Here is a 21,898-nt window from a genome sequence, read left to right as displayed (position 1 = left end):
TCATTCCATTGATCTGCTATACCCAGGATAAGCAAAACTCTGAAAATTGGAAGTGGATTACTGATTGCCTAGGCCTTGGAGGTGGGTTAGTAGGAAGAATGGAAGAATGATAACTAAAACCTGGAAGCTAAAAAATTAAAGATTTTATTTTTTCAGAGAGGTTTCTTCTAGTCTTCATTTATAATATTGGTTCCCATCCCCACTCACTCTCCTTCTCCAAAATAATGATGTTATTTTTGTATCACCAGGAACTGAAACAGTTTCATACATTTACTGGTTTGCTTCTTTATGGCCTTAAAGATAATAGATAATTAATATTCTAGCGAATGTATGAGTTAGTGAGTTAAAATAATAAAATCATGCATTGTTCTTTATCCAAAATGTAGAGTTAATCAATCCAAATTTGGCAGTCTACACATGTCCATATTCGGTCATAGATATTTATGAAGGTAATATTGGGAAAATAGATACTGTATTTTGTTTCATACAATCTATTAGTAGCTACTGCGGCTAGTTCTTTCTTGTGGTTATTAGAAAGAAAACCAGGTTTGTGTGTGGTATCTGCTTTAGCTGATAACCACAATAAAAAACACCAAACATAGTTAATTTTTCTACAATTAAACTGAAATAACTTGGAATAGGAGTGGTAAGACTTAATTATGACAACACAACAATAAATTGTGCTATGAATAAAGTTAGTCTTCTGCATTCTTACTACCTTCTCCATGTTCTCCCATTTCATAGTGCCTTCCTACTTTGGGTGTGTTCATGTATAATTTTCTGAAGTTCTGAGTTTCCCTCTAATTTCTCAGCTCTAGTTCCTTAATCTAAAAAATAAACATAGTTATTAATAGTCCTTCTATGAAGGAGTTGGTCATCTCAACAACAGTGTAACAAATCAATCACTGCAGTTAGATGTTTGAAAATACAATTTCATAACCAAAAAAATGAGTACATTTGGGACATTCAGAAAATCTCATGTCACAGAGTGTATATCTTGTCCCTTTTAGCACCATAAGGATTGTAGTCTCCTCATCTTACTAAAGTTCTAGAAATTCATGTCTTTCACATTCCACAATCAAGAAGGAAACATCAGGTGCAGTAGGACATGTGTAAAAGTTGTCAGGAAACAACACTGTTATTTAGGCGAAAGATTAATGGAAGTAAAACTGGACCACGTTTAAGAAAGTGTTGCATGTGATGAAGGTTCTGAGTCATTACTTCTCATGAATTTGCTAAAGTTTCTGGTTTAAAAGATTTTATTTAGATTCTTAAAAATTGAAGCTATAGATAGATATAGATGATAGATAAATGATAGATGATAGATGAAAGATTAGATGATAGATTAGATAGATAGATAGATACATATGATAGATATAGCAATGATTCACACTGAAACAGAAGACCTAAACATCCAAAACAGAAATTATAAGCCATTTAAGAGATATTTGTATTCTTTTTTTTAATTTTAATTTTTTTTTACTTTCTTTTAAGTGTTCCAGAATTCATTGTTTATGCACCATAGCCAGTGCTCCATGCAATACATGCCCTCCATAATACCCACCACCAGGCTAACCCAACGTCCCACCCATCTCCCCTCCAAAACCCTCAGTTACTTCCTCAGAGTCCACAGTTTCTCATGGTTCATCTCCCCCTCCAATTTCCCCGAACTCACTTCTCCTCTCCATCTCCCCATGTCCTCTGTGTTATTTCTTATGCTCCATAAGTAAGTGAAACTATGATAATTGACTCTCTCTGCTTGACTTACTTCACTCAGCATAATCTCTTCCAGTCTGGTCAATGTTGATACAAAAGTTGGATATTCATCCTTTCTGGTGGAGGCATAATACTCCATAGTATCTATGGATCATATCTTCCTTATCCATTCGTCCACTGAAAGTCATCTTGGTTCTTTCCACAGTTTGGCGATCGTGGCCATTGGTCCTATAAACATTGGGGTACAGGTGGCCCTTCTTTTCACATCTGTATCTTTGGGGTAAATATCCAGTAGTGCAGTTGCAGGGTCATAGGGTAGCTCTATTTTTAATTTCTTAAGGAATCTCCACACTGTTTTCCAAAGGGGCTGCACCAACTTGCATTCCCACCAACAGTGTGAGAGGGTTCCCCTTTCTCACATCCTCTCCAACGCATGTTGTTTACTGTCTTGTTAATTTTGGCCATTCTAACTGGTGTAAGGTGGTATCTCAATGTGGTTTTGATTTTAATCTCCTTGATGGTTAGTGATGATGAACATTTTTTCATGTGTCTGTTAGCCATTTGTATGTCTTCATTAGAGAAGTGTCTCTTCATATCTTCTGCCCATTTTTTGACATGATTGTCTGTTTTGAGTGTGTTGAGTTTGAGGAGGTTTTTATAGAACTTGGGTATCAGCCCTTTGTACTGTCATTTTCGAATATCTTCTCCCATTCCATGGGTTGCCTCTTTGTTTTGTTGACTGTTTCCTTTGCTGTGCAGAAGCTTTTGATCTTGATGAAGTCCCAAAAGCTCATTTTCACTTTTGTTTCCTTTGCCTTTAGAGACATATCTTGAAAGAAGTTGCTGTGGCCAATGTCGAAAGGTTAGTGCCTATATTCTCCTCTAAGATTCTGATAGATTCCTGTCTCACTTTGAGGTCTTTTAACCATTTCGAGTTCATTTTTGTGTATGGTGTAAAAGGATGGTTGAGTTTCATTCTTCTATACATAGCTGTCTAATTTTCCTAGCACTATTTATTGAAGAGACTGTCTTTTTTCTGCTATATATTTTTTTCCTGCTTTGTTGAAGATTAGTTGACCATAAAGTTGACAATCCATATCTGAACTCTCTACTCGGACCCCAAATTGCTAAGGAAATGTTGAAAAAGAAAAACATGGGGCACCTGGGTGGCTCAGTGGGTTAAAGCCTCTGCCTTTCGCTCGGGTTATGATCCCAAGGGCCCAGGATTGAGCCCTGCATCGGGCTCTCTGCTCAGCAGGGAGCCTGCATCCTCCTCTCTCTCTGCCTGCCTCTCTGACCACTTGTGATCTCTCTCTCTCTCTTTGTCAAATAAATAAATAAAATCTTAAAAAAAAAAAAAAAGAAAAGAAAAAGAAAAACAAAACTGGGGGCATCACATTGCCTGATTTCAAGCTTTACTCTAAAGCTGTGATCACCAAGACAACATGGTACTGGCACCAAAAAATATACTTGTACTCTTATTTTTAAAAAGTAAAGTCATTCTAGCCAATGGAAAGGAAGTATTTTTGTTTGTGGGATTTGCCTATTTCAGGCCTGTGATTCAGTAAGCCTAGGGCTTGTATTACCCTCTGTGCTATGGAAAAAAGAAAAGAATTTATTGGTCTATCTAATTCCTCTAGGAAGTATTTTTTCAACTGGAGAGAAATTGAATTAACAGAAAGAAATGACAAGTATTTTGCAGATCTGGCCATCTCTATAGACCCGCATTTACTAAGGCTTTAGGCCGACGACAAAATCCTCAATGCCGATCTTAATAATGTGAGGACATCCCCCAAAACATCCACAAGAAATAATAAAAATAAGGATAAGCTATGATGGTGCCAGAAGTAATAAAAACTTTTCAGAAAGGTGGCAGTTTGACTTCTAGCTTTACCCATCTCTTCCTACCTCTGTTTCTTTGAAAAACCAAGGGATTGATAAAAGATCTAATAAAAAAGGCAATAAAATAAAGCTAATTGAACAATTAAATTTTTGTCAAAATTTTATAAATTTTGTATTTATTTCCCTTAGATCAGAAAGTTGTTTTTTTTTAATTTTGTTTTATTTTATTTTGTTTTGTTTTTGCTTAACTCTGAAGCCTAATTTAGTTTAACAGAAAACCTTTAAGGACTAGCAAAATACTGCCTTTTAAATTTTTGGCCTCCTCAGAGTGATGTGTAATATGAGAAGTAGCTTTGATGCATAATATAAGAACTAGCTTTTATTGTGATTATTAATAATATTGCTATGAGGAATTTTGTTCAACATTTTCATTTAAAAATGTGTGCCCTATTAACCTTGAGAAGTAGATTAAATTAAAATGAATATTTCTTAATCATTATACATTAAACTAAAACTTTAATTAGCTAAGCTCTAATAGTTCAAAACCAATAGATTTTAGAAATAGTCCTCAAATGTTCAGCTTGGTTTTCTCCAATATAATAATTTGTAGATGAGTTTATGGAATGTTTTGTTCCCAAAGCACTGAAGTAGTCAGACTAGCTTCTAAGACCAAACAGATATATATTTTTTTCTTTTGTTTATAACTAAAATGTAAAGTCTCTAAAAGAAAAAGGAATGCAAATCACAATATCACATTGAAGAGCAAACTAGGAGGTAAAATAATATGTTAAAAAGATTGTGAAGCCTACATACAAATAAGAATGTTGATCTGCTTCTTTAGCAATCAGGACAGTATGTCTATATATAGACTAGGCCACAGATATAAAGAAAGAGGGCAGCCTTTCTTGTCCAGCTGAGGGGCAGGTCTTGAAATGGAGGGTGATATTTGCCTTACAATGTTACTAAGGTGAGGTTAGTAATGAATTTTATATATATCACACATATATTCATATATATGTATATGTAGAGATAATAATTTATATATAAAATACATAACATTTATATACCATATAAATATACATTTAATTCATATATAATTAATATATAACATATAATTATATATTACATTTTGTATATTTTATAGACACAAAAACACACACATATATATAATTGACTCAAAATTATTTTATTTTGCGCCTCAACATCAGGAATTCTGTTTCTTATATCAGCCAATCATTAAACTCATTAACAGTTTTGAAAATCTGCTTATATAGTTGGGGATCATTACACCTCTATAGAGAAATTTTAATTGGATTAAATTGTATCTATAATTAGAAGAGCTTAAATTTTAAAATAAGATGGAAAAGTAATACACATAATATATTCAATAGTATATGAGTATGCCAACTACATAGAGATAACACAAACAACCACAAAGGAAAGCACATTTCTAATTAGGTTAATTTTTAGTTGGTAAACATCTATACAAATGTTAAATATAAAAAATGAATTTTAATAACATTACCAATATGCATACACAAATGATTTCTTAAAGATTAGTAATCTTTTATGTAATACCTTTATTTGTGTACTACAAAATAGGTAATTAAATATGCTCTTACTGTTTGTGTCTGATAATAAGACAAATAATGTTACTCAGATTGGGTGATATAGATATAAATTTCAAAATAATAAAGCCACAATGAAAAATAGTCCTAATATTACAGAAGTTACCGTAGCAAGACCTAGATGCCTGTGTTATATGTAGTTACAAAAATATACATAGATATAATTTGATTTCATTTAAAAATTCTGTTTATTTGAAGATTATGATGGGCTTACTGTCAGTACATAAAATAGTATCAGGCTGGAAATATCTAATACTATGTTGAGAAATATTTTAAAAAGTGATAGGTGAAAGGCTTAAACATTAATACTTTATTCATAACCAGCATTAGTCTGTCATTTTCTGAATGGTATTTCAAATGGCCAAATTGCCAGGCATCCAAAATAGGATAAAAGGGTGATACAAGTTAGTTATTATCAGGAAAGTTGAAAAAAATTTGATATGGGGACACAATTGGAGTACAATACCATGCAATGGTAAGAGCCAAAATTAGTTTTTCAGAAGTGACGATATTTAGCAAAACTATGTAGAGAGTAAATTGAATCTTGTTAGAAGAAAGAGAGGCATTCAAAATATACAGGAAATCTAATGTAAAAATAAATTGGTAATTCCTGTTTCAAAGTGGCTTTAGATCAATTTAGAACTTTTTTTCTGAAGTTTTTTTCTTTCACTGGCCATAAATTAGGTTTTGTTTTATTTTTGTCCTGTGTTGTATTAATCCCAGGTTGATATGTAGCAAAATGCTCTTTTGCCTATTTTTTGGCTTTTAATATGTGTTGCTTATACTTCTGTCTTTCTGTAAACAATTGTTTAAAGTTAACACTTTGTTATATTCAAATTCAGAGAATGAATTGAAGATTAATTACATGAGCACAAAAAGATTTTTTTCTAATATCATTATTTTCTCACCATAATTTCCCAATGTCTCATCTTTTAGCCATACGAAGTTAAGAGAAAAAAAAAAAAAGCTTTTTAAACCATTTTCATTGGTATCTGTAATTTTTAGAATTACATATTTTTTAAATATTTTAAAAAAGTTTTAACTATATATATTTAACAACATTTGGCTTATGAAAACATCTTAGTATCATTGACTTCAAGAGATTTCTCAAACTTATACAATGTGCATTCCTTAGCTTGAGCTTTCCATTTGGTAATTGTGTTTAGAACTTACCCTTCCTGAATCATTTCTATTCCTTCCCATCACATATCAACTGTTAGTAAGAGGAAATAATTTGTTGTTTTTTTAATGTCTGGATCTTGCATTTTATATTGTGTATATCATAATACCATGTTATTAAAAATAATGCTAGTGACAGAATAACGTAAACATCAAAGTATTTTTTCAATTTTTTAAATTCCAAACACAAGTGACGTATGATGAGAAATATTATCTCAGTGTTTGCAAGGGGATGTGCTCATTTTTGCTGGGTTGTGAATTGCTAAATCATCCTTGGTTGGCTTCTAAAAAGTCATTAACGTGTTCTAAATCTTATAACTCATAGATCCAATGACTTTTTAAAGGATTGTGGGTTTTGTTTTCTATAAATTTTGACATTTTGGAAATGGATAAGCATTTTGGAAAATTGAGTTATGTCAATTGTACAAATTCAGCCTCCAACATTATTAAAGTTACTTTTCACATAATATTTAAACTTAAAATTTTTGAGATAATATATTGATATTACCCTTTAAATATTGAACCCAAGGTCTGTTGCTTAAATTGAAATTTCTAAGTCCAACGATTATGTAAGTAAGGAACCAAAATACATTTTATGGGAAATTTGTCATAAACGTGAATGAAAATATAGTCTTCACTTCACTTAGTGTGAATATTCACATTTTTCCACTAGAGAAGTTTTTTTTTTTTTATTTTTGTGTGTTCCTAGATTCCCAGTAAATGTTAATTATTACAGAGTATACACAATCTTCCAAAATCTAAAAAATTCTGAAATTCAAATCATTTGCCTGTAAAAACTAGATACTATGTGCCTATATTAAAACAAAATAGCAAATAGACATTGTATTAGCTAATGTAATGCATATTTTTATAACAATTTCTCAATTTTGGTAATTTAAAAATGAGAACAGTATCTCTGTTGCCATGACATTTCAAGGCCACAGTACTAAGCAAGCACCTTTCTGCCATCTCGCGTTTCTAGACTCCAGGTGGCTTGCTGTGTATTTGCCAACCTTAGACCTCTTTGTTGTTATCAGCTGATACAATGGAATAGAGCATATGAAGTAGGAACACTGATTTTTAAAACTTCCTCCTAGAAATAATGCTTATCAGTGTGTCTTGTCTTCTATGGTGAGAGCAGCTACATGGCCATAATATATACCAGAGAGAATCGAATATATTCTGTGAATGGAGAGAGAGTCTGTGTTATGGAGAGACATCGCTAATACCAAAGAGCGAGCACATATTTTTGGTGGAGAGGAAAAAGTCTCCACCACAGGTCCTGTTATTAAATTATGCAGCCAACCACTTACAATTTTCCCTTTTAACATTCACATCCACCATTGTGCAAGATACAATTTAAGAGTATTTCTTATTTTCGTGTTTGTGTGTGTGTTGTTGGTTGTTGAAAGAAATTATAAATGTAACATTTTTTAATTCCCATTTTACTTAAAGGAGATTAAAATGACAAGGTGCTGTCTCCCCCCCCTCATTCTGTGCATATGTGTGGTGTGTGCTTTCCTCTTATTAGAGGCCATTTGACTAAATTTGTGGATTTATGTCTGCAAGATTCCAGGAAACTTCTCTTTTAGATGGAGCAACTGCAGATTTTACTAGGCTACCTTGGAAAGAAGAATGCACTTAAAATTCATGCAGATATATCAATAACATGTTTGTTAACATATTAATATAACTAATATTAAATGATGTGTCTTTCAAAGATAGCAATTTTTTCTATTTTTTTTAATTTCTCAATGACGGATTTTTCTTTTTGGTTCACGTTTAATTTTTATTTATTGTTGTCAAGAAACATAATCATCACCTTCATTACTTAATTAAAAATAAACATGATAGGTGCATTTATCTTTCTTTCCCTTTTCTGGCCAGAATCTAAACAGATTAACAGCAAAAAAGCAGAGACACAGTGAGCAAAAGAGAGAAGGGAGCAGAAGGATCAACCCACATTTAATCATAGCAGGCTTCCAGCCTGAAGCAGATCCAAGCTGTTCAGGGGGAGAATAATTAATGATATAGCAAGTTCAGAGTTTTGAATAATATCTTAGTTTGAACATTCTAATTACTGAATTGGGACGGCTTCATGATTTTAAAGTTGCTGGAAGTTTTCTGACTTCTAGTTGCAGAAATATTAAACACCAAACCACTTACAAATAATTTGAAAATCATATATATATATACACATATACATACATGTATGCACAAACAAATATGCACTGGGGATGCAATGAAATGTTAGATAATAGAAACAAACTCATTTGATTCCAAGATTTAAGGATTGATACATACAGTCTTTGGAAGAATGAAAAACTGAACTGTGACTATATATTCAAGAAAATGAGAATGACCTTTTTAATAATGTTTATAAAAGCCCTAATTTGGACACAACTCAAATGTCCATTAAGAAAAGAACGCATACACTATTTGTGATACTTCATAAAATTGAATACTATACAACAATGAAAATGAATAAACTGGTTCTCTATGAGACAGCATGGTAGAAACTTGCACATATAAAATCTAGTAAAACAGGTCACCCACAAATGAGTATCTAAGTATGATTCCATTTGCATAACATTTTTTAAAAAAACAAAAAAAATCCATAGTTTGAGGATTACTGTCAGTGTGTAGGAATGTATGCCTCTCCAAATAAATATGACCACCACTTAATTCCCGCAACCCACGAATGTAGCCTTAAGTTGAAAATAATTTTTAAGATATAATTAAATCAAGATTCTGAAAATGATGTCTACCTCATTATCCAGGTGGGCCCCAAATCCCACAACAAGTGTCTGTATAAGGGAAACACTGAGAAGCAGCATACACAAGAAAAAGAGATGTGAGAATGGAGGACGAGATTGGAGTTAAGCAGCAAGAAGCCAAGGAGGGCCAGGGTATACCAAGGTGGGAGAGCCAAAGGAAGAAGTCCCTGCCAGTCTTTTGAGGGGGTACAACCCTGCTGAGGTCTTGATTTCAGACTTTTAACCTCAAGATGTCTTCCATTTATGATGTCTTTGTACACATATTAATGGTAAAGTTTTCTATTGCTGTATTTTTCAAAGTTTACTACAAAACAACACAAATATCTTTGGTAATAAAGAGCAAGAGAACTGGAGTAGATGAGAGAAGCTCTTTATTCTCTTTAGCTTTTATCTGCATTTTCAAAAAATGGGCTATAGCACATAGGGTCCTATTACAGACAATTTTAAAATGAATATAGTCCTATATGCAGAATGCACTAAACTTCTAGCAATGGAGAAGGGATGAAATGTATCTTTCTTTTTCTAGCACCTACAGTTTTTAATATATTTCAATATCCAGAATCCATTTTTAATAGCTATTGTCAACAAAGTTTCTATATGAAAGATGAGGGAAGATGGACTCAATTCAATTCCTCAGTACAACTGCACAAGCTCATTTAACCCAAGCTGAGGTATCTAACTTTGATCAACTAGTAGATTATGGCATCATCTCCTAATTATGTTAATATTAATTTTTCAAAAACTCAGGGCCAGGACTCCTGCTCTAATACTTGCAATGAATAAGGTCAATCCTAGAATGGTACAGAGATTCACTCTGCACATCAATACGAACAGAAATGAACAGTTCCGACTTTGTAGAAATAACATTTTCTTTTCTCTTTCTTAGAAATACAAAGACTACACATCAAACATTCTTAGGTTTTAGGTCATATAAAAACTTGAGGTTTGATATCTCAAGGCATGTATTTTTTCTATAATATATGCTATGGAATTCTTTTTTTTTTTTTTTAAAGATTTTATTTATTTATTTGTCAGAGAGAGAGAGAGGAGCAAGAGTGAGCACAAGCAGACAGAGTGGTAGGCAGAGGCAGAGGGAGAAGCAGGCTCCCGGCTGAGCAAGGAGCCCGATGCGGGACTCCATTCCAGGACGCTGGGATCATGACCTGAGCCGAAGGCAGCCGCTCAACCAGCTGAGCCACCCAGGCGTCCCATGCTATGGAATTCTGTAATTGTTTTGCATTACATGATTTTCGTGACTAGTCTATGACAAATCATAAAGTGGTAATGATGAGGAAGAGGATGATGATGATAACTCAGTTTTATAGGAGTAATAGAAAATAGATCCTTTTTTCCTCTGCAACTGAGGGAAAATCTTCTAAATTAATGCACATTTTTTTTCAGATGTCAAGGTATTATTTAGAACAGGAAACTTTGCATTATGAAAAGAGGAGTTATTTTATTGAGAGTCCTATCCTCCTCGTCATCTGCCTTTCTACAACACCCAGGACTTCCAGCTCCTTGAGGACATGATCTTTCCCAGTCATAGCGGTAGTTTTGATTCCTCTTACTGTGGTAGTTCATTACAGGATATTAATGTTTTATTTATTTATTGGTTAATAATAAATAAATTATCCTACTTTCTATCTCTGTGAATTTGGAGCAGCTTAAAAAAGTCAAGAAGTATGACATCTCCCCATGAATAATGAGTCAATTGCTCCTAAGTTCTTTTAAAATGTGATAATTTTCTTCTTCATTTTGATATCTAGTAAAGAGTGACTTCTGAAATATGTAATACATATACATGGTTCCTAGAAATACTAAAATTTGGTGATTTGCTTAGCAGCCAAACCAAATAGGCACTATTATCTCCTCAACGCAAAAGAATATTGCTCACGTATTGTCAAATAACAGCAAGGTAGGTAAACTGGAGAACTGCCATAACTCAGATTTAAAACATAAAAGTAGAGTTCATAAATAGGGACCTAATTGCCATATTATCTGAGTATGAATAAGCATTTTGCCTTTCCATTAAAAATTATATACATGTAATTTTTATTAGAATTGTAATATAAATGAAATTATATATATATAATCAGATTTCATTTCATTTGATAAATTTTATTTTTATATTTTTGCAATGTGGTTATTGGGATGTTTGTACACACCTATTTAGATAACTTTCTGATTAGTTCCATAGTTTAAACACGTAAACAAGAAGTGTGGAATTTTTGGATCAAATGACACAAAATATTTTTATATTAAAAATATAAATAGGGGCACCTGGGTGGCTCAGTGAGTTAAGCCTCTGCCTTCAGCTCAGGTCATGATCTCAGGGTCCTGGGATCGAGCCCCACATTGGGCTCTCTGCTCAGCAGGGAGCCTGCTTCCTCCCTCTCTCTCTGTCTGCCTCTCTGCCTACTTGTGATCTCTGTCTGTCAAATAAATAAATAAAATCTTTAAAAAATATATATATATATATATAAAGAAGTTATATATATATAACTTAATATATATTGTATGTGTGTGCATGCATATATGTATGTATAGATAGATAGATGCATATATCTGATGGAATATTACTTAGCCATAAAGAAGAATGAAATCTTGCCATTTGCAACATAGATAAAGCTAGAGAGTATTATTCTAAACAATGTAAGTCTTTTAGATACCATATGATTTCACTCATGTGTGGAATTTAAGAAACAAAACAAAACAAAACAAAAGAGCAATGTGGAAAAAAGTGAGAGAGAGAAAGGCAAACCAAGAAACAGACTTTTAACTATAAAGAACAAACTGATGATTACCAGAGGGTCTTTGGGTGGGTGGGGGAATGGGTGACATTGGTGATGAGGATTATAGAGAGCAGTTGTGACGAGCTTCGGGTGTTGTATATAAGGGTTAAATCACTAAATTGTATACCCAAAACTAATACCACACTGTATGTTAACAAACTACATGTTATGTTATGTTATGTTATCTAACTGGTATTTAAATAAAAACTTAAAAAAAATGATTTTCTTTAAAAGAGAATTATTAAAAGCAAAAAAGGAAAGAATAACTTTTTAAACAATTTTCTTAACAGTTTAAGAATTCCAGATTTTACTCACAAGCATCATCATGTAGTATATTTTATATTCTAAAATATTTTGTACATGTTTTATTTTACTTATTTTTACTTAAATTTCAATAAAATTTGAGGTTCCTAAAAAAGAAAACTATTTACACATAGAAATATGTTTGCCATAATTACTGAACAAGGAATCTTATTTCTCTCTTTATATTTAACATTGGGAAATAGGAAGTCCTTCGGCATGAATCAGGATGAAGAGAAGAGAAGCATGGAAGGTTTTTAAATGATTTATCACCCATAGATCCCCTTAAATTGATATGAAGCCACTAAAGATATAAGAATTAGAACATTTTGACAGAGCAGTTCCGAAAATTCTTTGTGAAACTGGGCATAAGCAGATTGTCCTGGGGCCGTAGAGACATGGGGCTGACAATGCGGGGAAATCAACACCTTTCCCTTACTTCACAGAACTTAATCCTTCTCTAGGCTCCAGAGAAATTTGAGATCAATCAGAAATTCTAATTGCTGCATAAATATTAGACTCTCACAACAGGTTGTGCAGTTAAACAATTCACTCCATGTGTTTTAGAAAGTCAATAAGGATAAATAGCTATGAAATGATGACTGCAGTTTAAAGTTTTGATTCTTTTGAGATTCTCATTAATAACTACATAAGAGGACAGAGATCTGTTCTTATGTTGGAGGAGCTATTGAGCTGGCTGACTCTTATGTTACAAAGATTCTTTTAAGGAAATCCTAAATTCAGTATTATCCATCTTTTCCTTTGTACTATATGCTGTTATCATCTCCACATTCAAATCTAGTGGAAATATTCAGTTATATTTTTCCAATATAGCTGTAGCTTTATCCACCTATATTAAATATTTGATTTATCTGGAATTTATTTCATTATGAGGAGGGAAAAATTAAACTACAGTGAAAAACCAGGTAGAAAATGAATGAAGAAAGAACATTTCAAGAATGATCCTGACTTAGACATATTATCTAATTTCAGCAGAAGGTGAATCAATGTAGAAAGACAAAATGATTAGCAACTGGACCAATAAGATCTGACAGTGTCTGGATGGCTGGTGATGCCTTGGAGAGACAGAAGAGAGTCGTATAAAAAAAAATACCCATAATATTTTTATGGGAATATATATATATATGCATATATATAATATATAGAGTTTCTGATCCTGCCTATGTTCATTTTAGCCAAGACAACATACTCTCCTCATCCAGACCATGAAACCACACATATTAAGGTTTCAAAGAGTTATTAATGGAGTAGTTAGGACAAGCTGATATTGCTATATCAGACACTTTCCTCCACAATATTCCCCATCTGAGTTAACGGTTACCTTAGTTTTGATTCCTTTTTTTTTTCATGTTCTATATTCTTTTCATCAACAAATACTGTTGGTTCTACCCTCAAAATATACCAATAGTTGACCTCTTCTTACCAGTGCACAATTACCACTTTGTCCAAGCTATTGTAATAATCTTTAATCGCATCTCCCTCTTAGGCATTTACCCTCTTATAGTCTACTCAACACAAACAAGTCGAGTGATCCTTTCAAAATGTATGCCACAGCAGTCCACTCTCTTGCTTTAACCCATCAATGATTTTCTGTCTCGTGGATAACTAATCTAAATTATTTAAACAATCCAGGAATCCCTCCAGGATCTGACCCACAGTTGCTTATGCCTTTCATCTTTGCCTTTTGTTCTAAAATCACTGCTACAAATATGCTGGACGTCCCTCATTACCAGGTCTTGTGATCACTAGATGGGTGCTCTACTGACCACCTTGCTTTCAGCAGCATTACCAGGTATGTTCTAGCCTAACAGAGAAGCCTAGAAAGCTGTCTCCTCAGAGAGCTAGATAGGCTGACCCCTCTCTAAGATCTGGCCAAATGTTGGCTTTTGAATAAAACCATCCCTTTCTTCATATTTAAAACTGAATGCTCTTCTTTAGACAACAGACTTCCCAGTCCTCCCCCAGGCTTCATTTTATTCCATAATAATTTTATAGAAGTTATTTCTTTCAGAATCATGTGTCTGAATCTATAAGAAATAAGTTACACAATGCTGTGTGCTATTTTTCTGATGTTTAAAACAATATTAAATTGGACTCAAAAAGTATTTGTCAAATGAAAAATAAGAATAGCAGCTAACAGTTTTATAACTCTTTTTTTTTTTTAAAGATTTTATTTATTTATTTGACAGAGAGAAATCACAAGTAGATGGAGAGGCAGGCAGAGAGAGAGAGGGAAGCAGGCTCCCTGCTGAGCAGAGAGCCCGATGCGGGACTCGATCCCAGGACCCCGAGATCATGACCTGAGCCGAAGGCAGCGGCTTAACCCACTGAGCCACCCAGGTGCCCCAGTTTTATAACTCTTAATATGTGTTAGGCCTTATTGTAAGTGCTTTACACATATTAGCTCATTTAAAATTAATGAATCTTTTGAACCAATGAATCAATGAATAAATGTTTTGTGCATCTTAAGCTTTAATCAAATTGTAAGATCTTAGTATCTGAAGTTTCATATAGTCCTTCATATTAAAAATATAAATGAGGCCTTGCTTCATGAGTGTATAAATATACCATTTTAATCATTAGTTCTGACACAAGTATTTTGTTACAACTATTCACCATGAGAATGTTTTATTTTAGCATAAAAACATATTTCAAAGTAAATGAAAGGAATGAATAATATTATAACACATTTCCTTCTGCTTTGATAACCAAGATAAACATTATAGTTCTCATTCTTGTTACATGTTCATCATGATCCTTACCAGAAGCACATAAAAATGGAGTAATCATGATCTGAGCCATTGAGGGTAGCTGTGGCAGACAACAGAGGAAACTAGAGAAGGATATACTCCATCCACGAGTTTATGGAAACTGTGTCACAGATCATTAACATTCATATGTCATTGCCGGAGTAGGTAATGTGGCCACTTCAGACTTCAGGTGGGTGGAGAAGTGTTATTCTGTCATGTGGCCAGAGAAATATCAGACTACTTGTTGTTACTGCTAATGCTTGCAATAAAGAATGTTTTTAAAATAAAGTAAATTATATTAACCTATTTGTGATATTTTAAAAGAAGAATTCATAAAGTCATAATTTTTATGTGTACTTTGCTTTCTGATTAGTTAGGAATATCTGTTGTGAAATAATATTTTATCGCATATTTTACTACACCAATTAAATATACTGGTTGCTTCTAAATGAGAGTGAGGACCAAGAAAAGCATTGCATCAATAGTATATCATATTTTAACGAGTATGTCTTGTTTGTTAAAGGCACTAAGTATTAAGTTCAGGGACTTGGAAGTATTTGTTTAAAACAACTGTCATATATTAACTAGATAGAACATAGATATGACCTTTTATATGTAGTATATTTGAATGCACATACACGAGTCTAACTATATCATATTTACTGAATTTTGGTGTAATATTTTACAACATTGGTAGACAGAGTTTATGGAGTAGTCACTTTTAATAGATACTTCTGCTTGAATATTTAAAAACATTATACTTGGTTTTAAGTTGCACATACTATCAGAAATAATAAAAATGTTTTCTTATTAGGATGTTTCCTGAATTATAGTTCTTCAATTATGAGGAAGGCAACTAAAGCTAGTATGTTTTTATTTGAAGTAGGAAACTATAAGTCAATCCCTGAAATTTTCCTTCCTGTTCACATGAGCTCAGAAAGGAAAGAAAAAAATCATATTATGAAAGAGCAGATGAGAAACAAAGAAAAGGAAATAAAAGGCTATAAGTTCTGAAGACTTTTGGCACCTAGTCACTATCTTTTCCTGAGGCCCATTGCATATTAGACTGTTTACTTAATATGGTTTATTATAAATGTAAACCAAAATTTGTAAGCAGAGTTTACTTAATATGGTTTATTATAAACGTAATCCAAAATTTGTAAGCAGAGCACACAAAAAATATTTTTTTCAAAAAAAATATATAAAACCATGTTTAACTGTGTTTAAACAAAGGAAAAGTCTTAAAGTCTTACTTTCTTTCAAACTGTATATCCCAATCTGGAGGAAGCATTATTCATTATTTTCAATTATGTCTACAAATTAATAGAGTTAAGCACTCTGTATTCAGCCACTATGAAAGATTTATGATTTTTCCCAAGAGTTAATTTTATTTAATTCAAAGAACTGACCTCTCTTAATTTATTTCCTGCTTTTCATATTCTGAAATATTAATTTAAAAAGTTAAACCGCATTTAAACTATTGAGAGATAAAATATATTACATGTGTAAGATAGAGTAGAAGGAAAATATAAAATGTAATAGCCAAAAAATGTGAATTTTTCAACAATGCCCAATATCAGAGTTTAGTGAAGAATGACCTGGTTTTTAAAAGATGATGTATAGAAAAAATGATGTAGCACACTATGCATACATACATGTCTCTGATATTTTCAAATTTAATACAATTTAGGTAATTATGAAACACAATAGACAGTAACTATAGTCTATGATGACTATATTAAATATCTTGAAATAAAACCACCAAATATAAACAGAAGGAAATAAAAAACAAATTTCAAAACAATAATGGCAAATAATGAAGCTTTGCCAGAATGAAGTGATTTTTGTTCAAAAATGCTTATGTCACAATTTTAATATATTTCAATATCTTACTTGGCCAATTTTCCAAGTGGGTTCCTTTATGTCATTATTTTACAGAATAAAGCAATAGCATTTTAGTTTCCTCTGAATGGGATTTATGGATAATAATTTCTCAGTCCAATATTCTCTTCTCTACAAAACAACTCATTAACTCAAGGTGTTCAGGCTATCAATTTCTCTGAGGTTAGAGACCATAAGTCATTTGGATTTCAGTTTTCTATTTTAGATATGAATTTTGAATTTCACCTTTAGCCATGGTGGAATTCTTTCCATTTGTCAAATATGCTGCATGTCTCTCACTACCGGGTCTTAGAGGAAGATCTCTTTCCCTGGCTTCTTTTTAGCACAAGCCTCACTTTCTGCCCTTCAGTGATTCATTTGCATCCGAGAGGTTTGTGCACTAGACCTTCCTCTTCTGTTCTTACTAAGTCTCCTGTGATGATCCCATCCAAATACCTGGCAATAATAACTGTAAGATGGTGAATCCTGTCCCTGTATTTAGTCAACTGTCTTGTGAAATCTGTTTGTAAAGTCATGGTTTAAATTGTCACTTGAGTGTTTCCTGTCTCTCAAACTTAGCATGTTCAAACCTCAACTTGTCATATTTCCTCATAAATCTCTATTTTTCCTATCCTGATTTATATTACAACAACCGTACCGGGTATCAACTTTAAGCTGTTTCTCTCTATTTTCTCATTCTCTTCCAACCAATTATAAAGTTCTATTGATTTGATTTCTTCTTATCTCTTAAATATGTCCACTTTTTTTCATATCTACTGCCTTATGCCCTCTATTACCACTTTTAACTATATTACTATTCCCTGGAATTAGCAACATTTTAGATAAAATGATTTTTTCAGAGATATTAATTCTTAAAAGATCTAAACTTAAGAAAATTAGATTATAAAATTAACTTAAAAGATATAGGTAGTATTTTATACTATCTATTTGATCCTGCTGGTATAAAAATAAATCCCAAATACTTTATTATGAATAATCTTGAATAGAGAATAGAAAGTAAAATATATTTTGCCAGTGTGCCAGTCTTTTGCCCAGGAAAATAAGCCATTTTTGTGCAATTATGTTATACTGTTAACTCTGTTGAGACCAACCTGAGTGTATGTAAGAAGAGAATATTGAGGAAATATAGCCTTAATGGAATAAGGGAGGAACCTGGAATAAAAAAAAAAATAAGGATAAATGGTTGGTATTCATTCATCTGTGTAATGGCATTGCTTGCATTTCTCGAAATGGAGCAATTTCTTCTCTTTCCACTTTAACACCTTGATGAGGTGATTAGAAACAGTAAGAAAACATACACTAAAATGTCATCTAAGTGCATTTTGCATCTTCCTCTGATCAGATAATAATGTTCTATGTTAATTACCTTGCGTTTATTTAAGCTATGCAGAATCTTGTCTTTTCCTAGACCATGTTACCTCTTAATTCAATGTACTATAAATTGTTAACTTAATTAACATTTATTTTGTAGCCTATGTCATTTAAGAGCTTATATTCTTCCCAATATCTATAAAGCTAGTTTGAGATATAAATAATGCCTTGATTTTTAAAATAACCAAAACTTTGCTTAAAAACCCATATGCCAAGTTTGTGCTAAAATATGTATTTTCTTTCTTGAAGCTATAAGTTCTAACTGAAATCAGCCTCTCAGTATGAATCCTTTTTCTTGCTTTTAAATAACTCTGGGCTAGGTTTCCACTATGATCATTTATATTTCTCTAAGATACTGTCAAATTTAAAACAAGGGTCACAAGAACATAATATTGTTCTTCCTATCCCCCCAATTAATTCTCTTTTTAAAGAAAGGAAGGAAAGAAATCTCACAATTCTTTCTGAGAATATATCTTTTTTTTATTATTTGAGTATAGTTGACACACAATGTTATGTTAGTTTCAGGTGTGCAACATGGTGATTCAACTTCTTTGTAAGTTATGCTATGCTGACCAAAGTGTAGCTACCATCTGTCACCATACAACACTATTACAATATCATTGACTATAGTCCCTACACTCTGCCCTCTTTCCTCTTTCTCTTGTGACTAATCCATTCCACACTTGTAAGCCTGTATTTCCCAATTCCTTTCAACCATTTTCCCTATCCATATACACACCTCCCCCAGCAACCATCAGTTCATTTTCTGTATTTTTAGATCTGATTCTGCTTTTTGTTTGTTTTTTCACTTTGTTTTTTTTTTTTTTTTAGATTCCACGTATGAGTGAAACAATATGGTCCTTGTCTTCCTAAGTCTATCTTATGTCACTTAGCATAATACCATCTAGGTCCATCCATGTCGTTGCAATTGGCAAGATTTCATTCTTTTCTATGACTGTGTAGTATTCCATTGTGTGAGTATGTATACAGAGCTTTTTTTTTTTAATAAATATAAGTGTGTGTGTGTGTAACATCTTGTTTATCCATTTGTCTATTGATGGACACTCAGGTTGCTCCATATCTTGGCTATTGTAAATCATGCTACATTCAACATTGATATGCATATATCTTTTCAGACTATTATTTCCATTTTCTTTGGGTAAATACCCAGTAGTAGAATTATTGCATTCTATGATATTTCTAGTTTCAATATTTTGAGGAAACTCCATACTGTTTTCTACAGTGGTTGTGCAAATTTACATTTCTACCAATAGTGTATAAGCGTTCTTTTTTTACTACGTGTTTGCTGACACTTGTTAATTCTTGTTTTTTTTTTTAATTTTTTTTTTTAATTTTAGCCTTTCTGATGGGTGTAAAATGATTTCTCATTGTGGTTTTGATATGCATTTCTCTGGTGATTAGTGATGTTGAACATGTATTCATCAGTTTGCTCACCATCTGTATGTGTTCTTTGGGAAAATATCTATTCAGGTCTTCTGCCCATTTTTTAATAGGATTGTTTTTTGGTGTTTAGTTGTATAAGTTCTTTTTGTATTTTGGATATTAACATCTTACTCTGTATATTATCTACAGATATCTTTTCTCAGAATAAATTTTAATTTCCACTTTTTAGACAATGATGAGATCATAAGAGATCTTAGCACAGTTAATTGTGGTTTAGCAAGTGATGGTGATGTTACACTTTCAATATCATACCCAGGAAAGAAGCCTCAAATTAAAACACTCAGGACACTGAAGCTATGTAGCACCTTATTTTGAAAATACAAAGAACCAAAGCTTTGGTTTTTACCTTGTGCATCATGTCAATGGAAACGTATTGGCTGCCTAGATTTATACTGTGCCCAGGCCCCAGATTAGTTCATATGGCATCTGGGTGATAAATTTAAGCCTGATTTACTTGACAACAATTCCCTCTTCCTTTGATAGGTTTCATCTTAGAAGGTATGATTGAAGAAAAATTGTCATGTCTATGATTGTCAAAAATTTCAGGTGGGCCATCCAAAAATCACTGGACAATCCATTAGTCTTAAATTATAAACTGAAAGGATTTAGAGTTTTGATGATTCTCTTCTTTGGAGAATTCTAGAACTCTGTGAAAATGAACCTTTCTTTCCACAACCATCCTTGAACCCTAAAAATCAAGACATTTGAGTACTGTATCATTTTACCAAAACAAAGACTAATGTGTTGGTGAGGGAAGTATAACAAAGGATGACAACTGAAAATAATTTTATGAATGTTAAAAAGTTCTCTGTTGGGGCGCCTGGGTGGCTCAGTGGGTTGAAGCCTCTGCCTTCGGCTCAAGTCATGATTCCAGGGTCCTGGAATCAAGCCCTGCATCGGGCTCTCTGCTTGGCAGGGAGCGTGCTTCCTCCTCTCTCTCTGCCTGCCTCTCTCCCTACTTGTGATGTCTGTCTGTCAAATAAATAAATTAAATATTTTTTAAAAAAAGTTCCTCTGTTAACTAGACCTATTGTAGTGGCCATTTTGCAATATATACAAATATCAAATCTTTATAGTGTACACATGAAACTAATATAATGTTGTATCCCAATCATATCTCAATATAAATAAATAAATAAATAAATAAATAAATAATTCCCCTGTTGAATGAATAGCAAACGTTTATCATATATAGATGACTCAGTGTTTCTTTTAATTGATGTTTACTAAAGGAGTATCCGAGCCACGGCAAATTTCTGTTTCTACTTATAGACATAATCTAGGAACTTTTGCACTAAAGAAGCATAGAAATGCATGCATGTATGCATGCATACAAGTATACAAACCTTTACTTCCAAGGTTCTCTTATTTATAGGTTCATAGAATTTATAACTCCTAGAATATAAGAAAAGTTCACAAATTGCATTTTTTTCTAAAAAAAAAGAAATTACACATGTCAGATTAAAATTCTGTGCAAGATGATAATTTGTAAAGAATTTATAGGACCCAAGGAGGTCTATATATATCTATATATTTTAATGTAAAATTGAATACATGTGTTCAGAGAAATCAGATGAGTATATGAAAATGATAGTATCAGGACAAAGTACTTATTTATATATCATAGGCCTCTATCATTGAAATTTCAGTCTTGCTTAAATTATACTGAGAGAAAGATGACTAACTAAAGACAAACTAATAAATAATTTGGTCAATATTAGAGAATATATTGTTTGACTTTATGAAGAATCAATCCTGATTTATATTATATTGGCATTAGTACTGTAGTTAACAATGAAAATATATTATGTATGGGGGAAATACACAAAATCGTTTAGACTTTTTTGGTAAGAAAGAAAATATATTTTTCTAAAGAAAAGAATGTGGAAGATGGTTTTCTTAGGGACAAAGAATTAATAAACCTAGTAGAAAACAAAACAAAAGGTTAAATTTAGAGTAAAGAAGGAAAATTCAAAGCAAATAATATTTTGATCACACTACTTACAAATTCAATGTGAACAAAAATAAACACCACTATTTACAACCAAAATTGTATTAAGAAATAGTAAAATCATTGTAACTATTCATAGACCAAAATATAATGTTTTTTTCTTTATTTTGTAAAGGACTTATAACTGTTTTATAATGGTTTTCCT

Source organism: Mustela erminea, chromosome 3 (assembly GCF_009829155.1).
Source record: "Mustela erminea isolate mMusErm1 chromosome 3, mMusErm1.Pri, whole genome shotgun sequence".
NCBI lineage: Eukaryota > Metazoa > Chordata > Mammalia > Carnivora > Mustelidae > Mustela > Mustela erminea.
The sequence above is the reverse complement of the archived record's forward strand: the minus strand, read 5'-3'. Positions refer to the sequence as shown.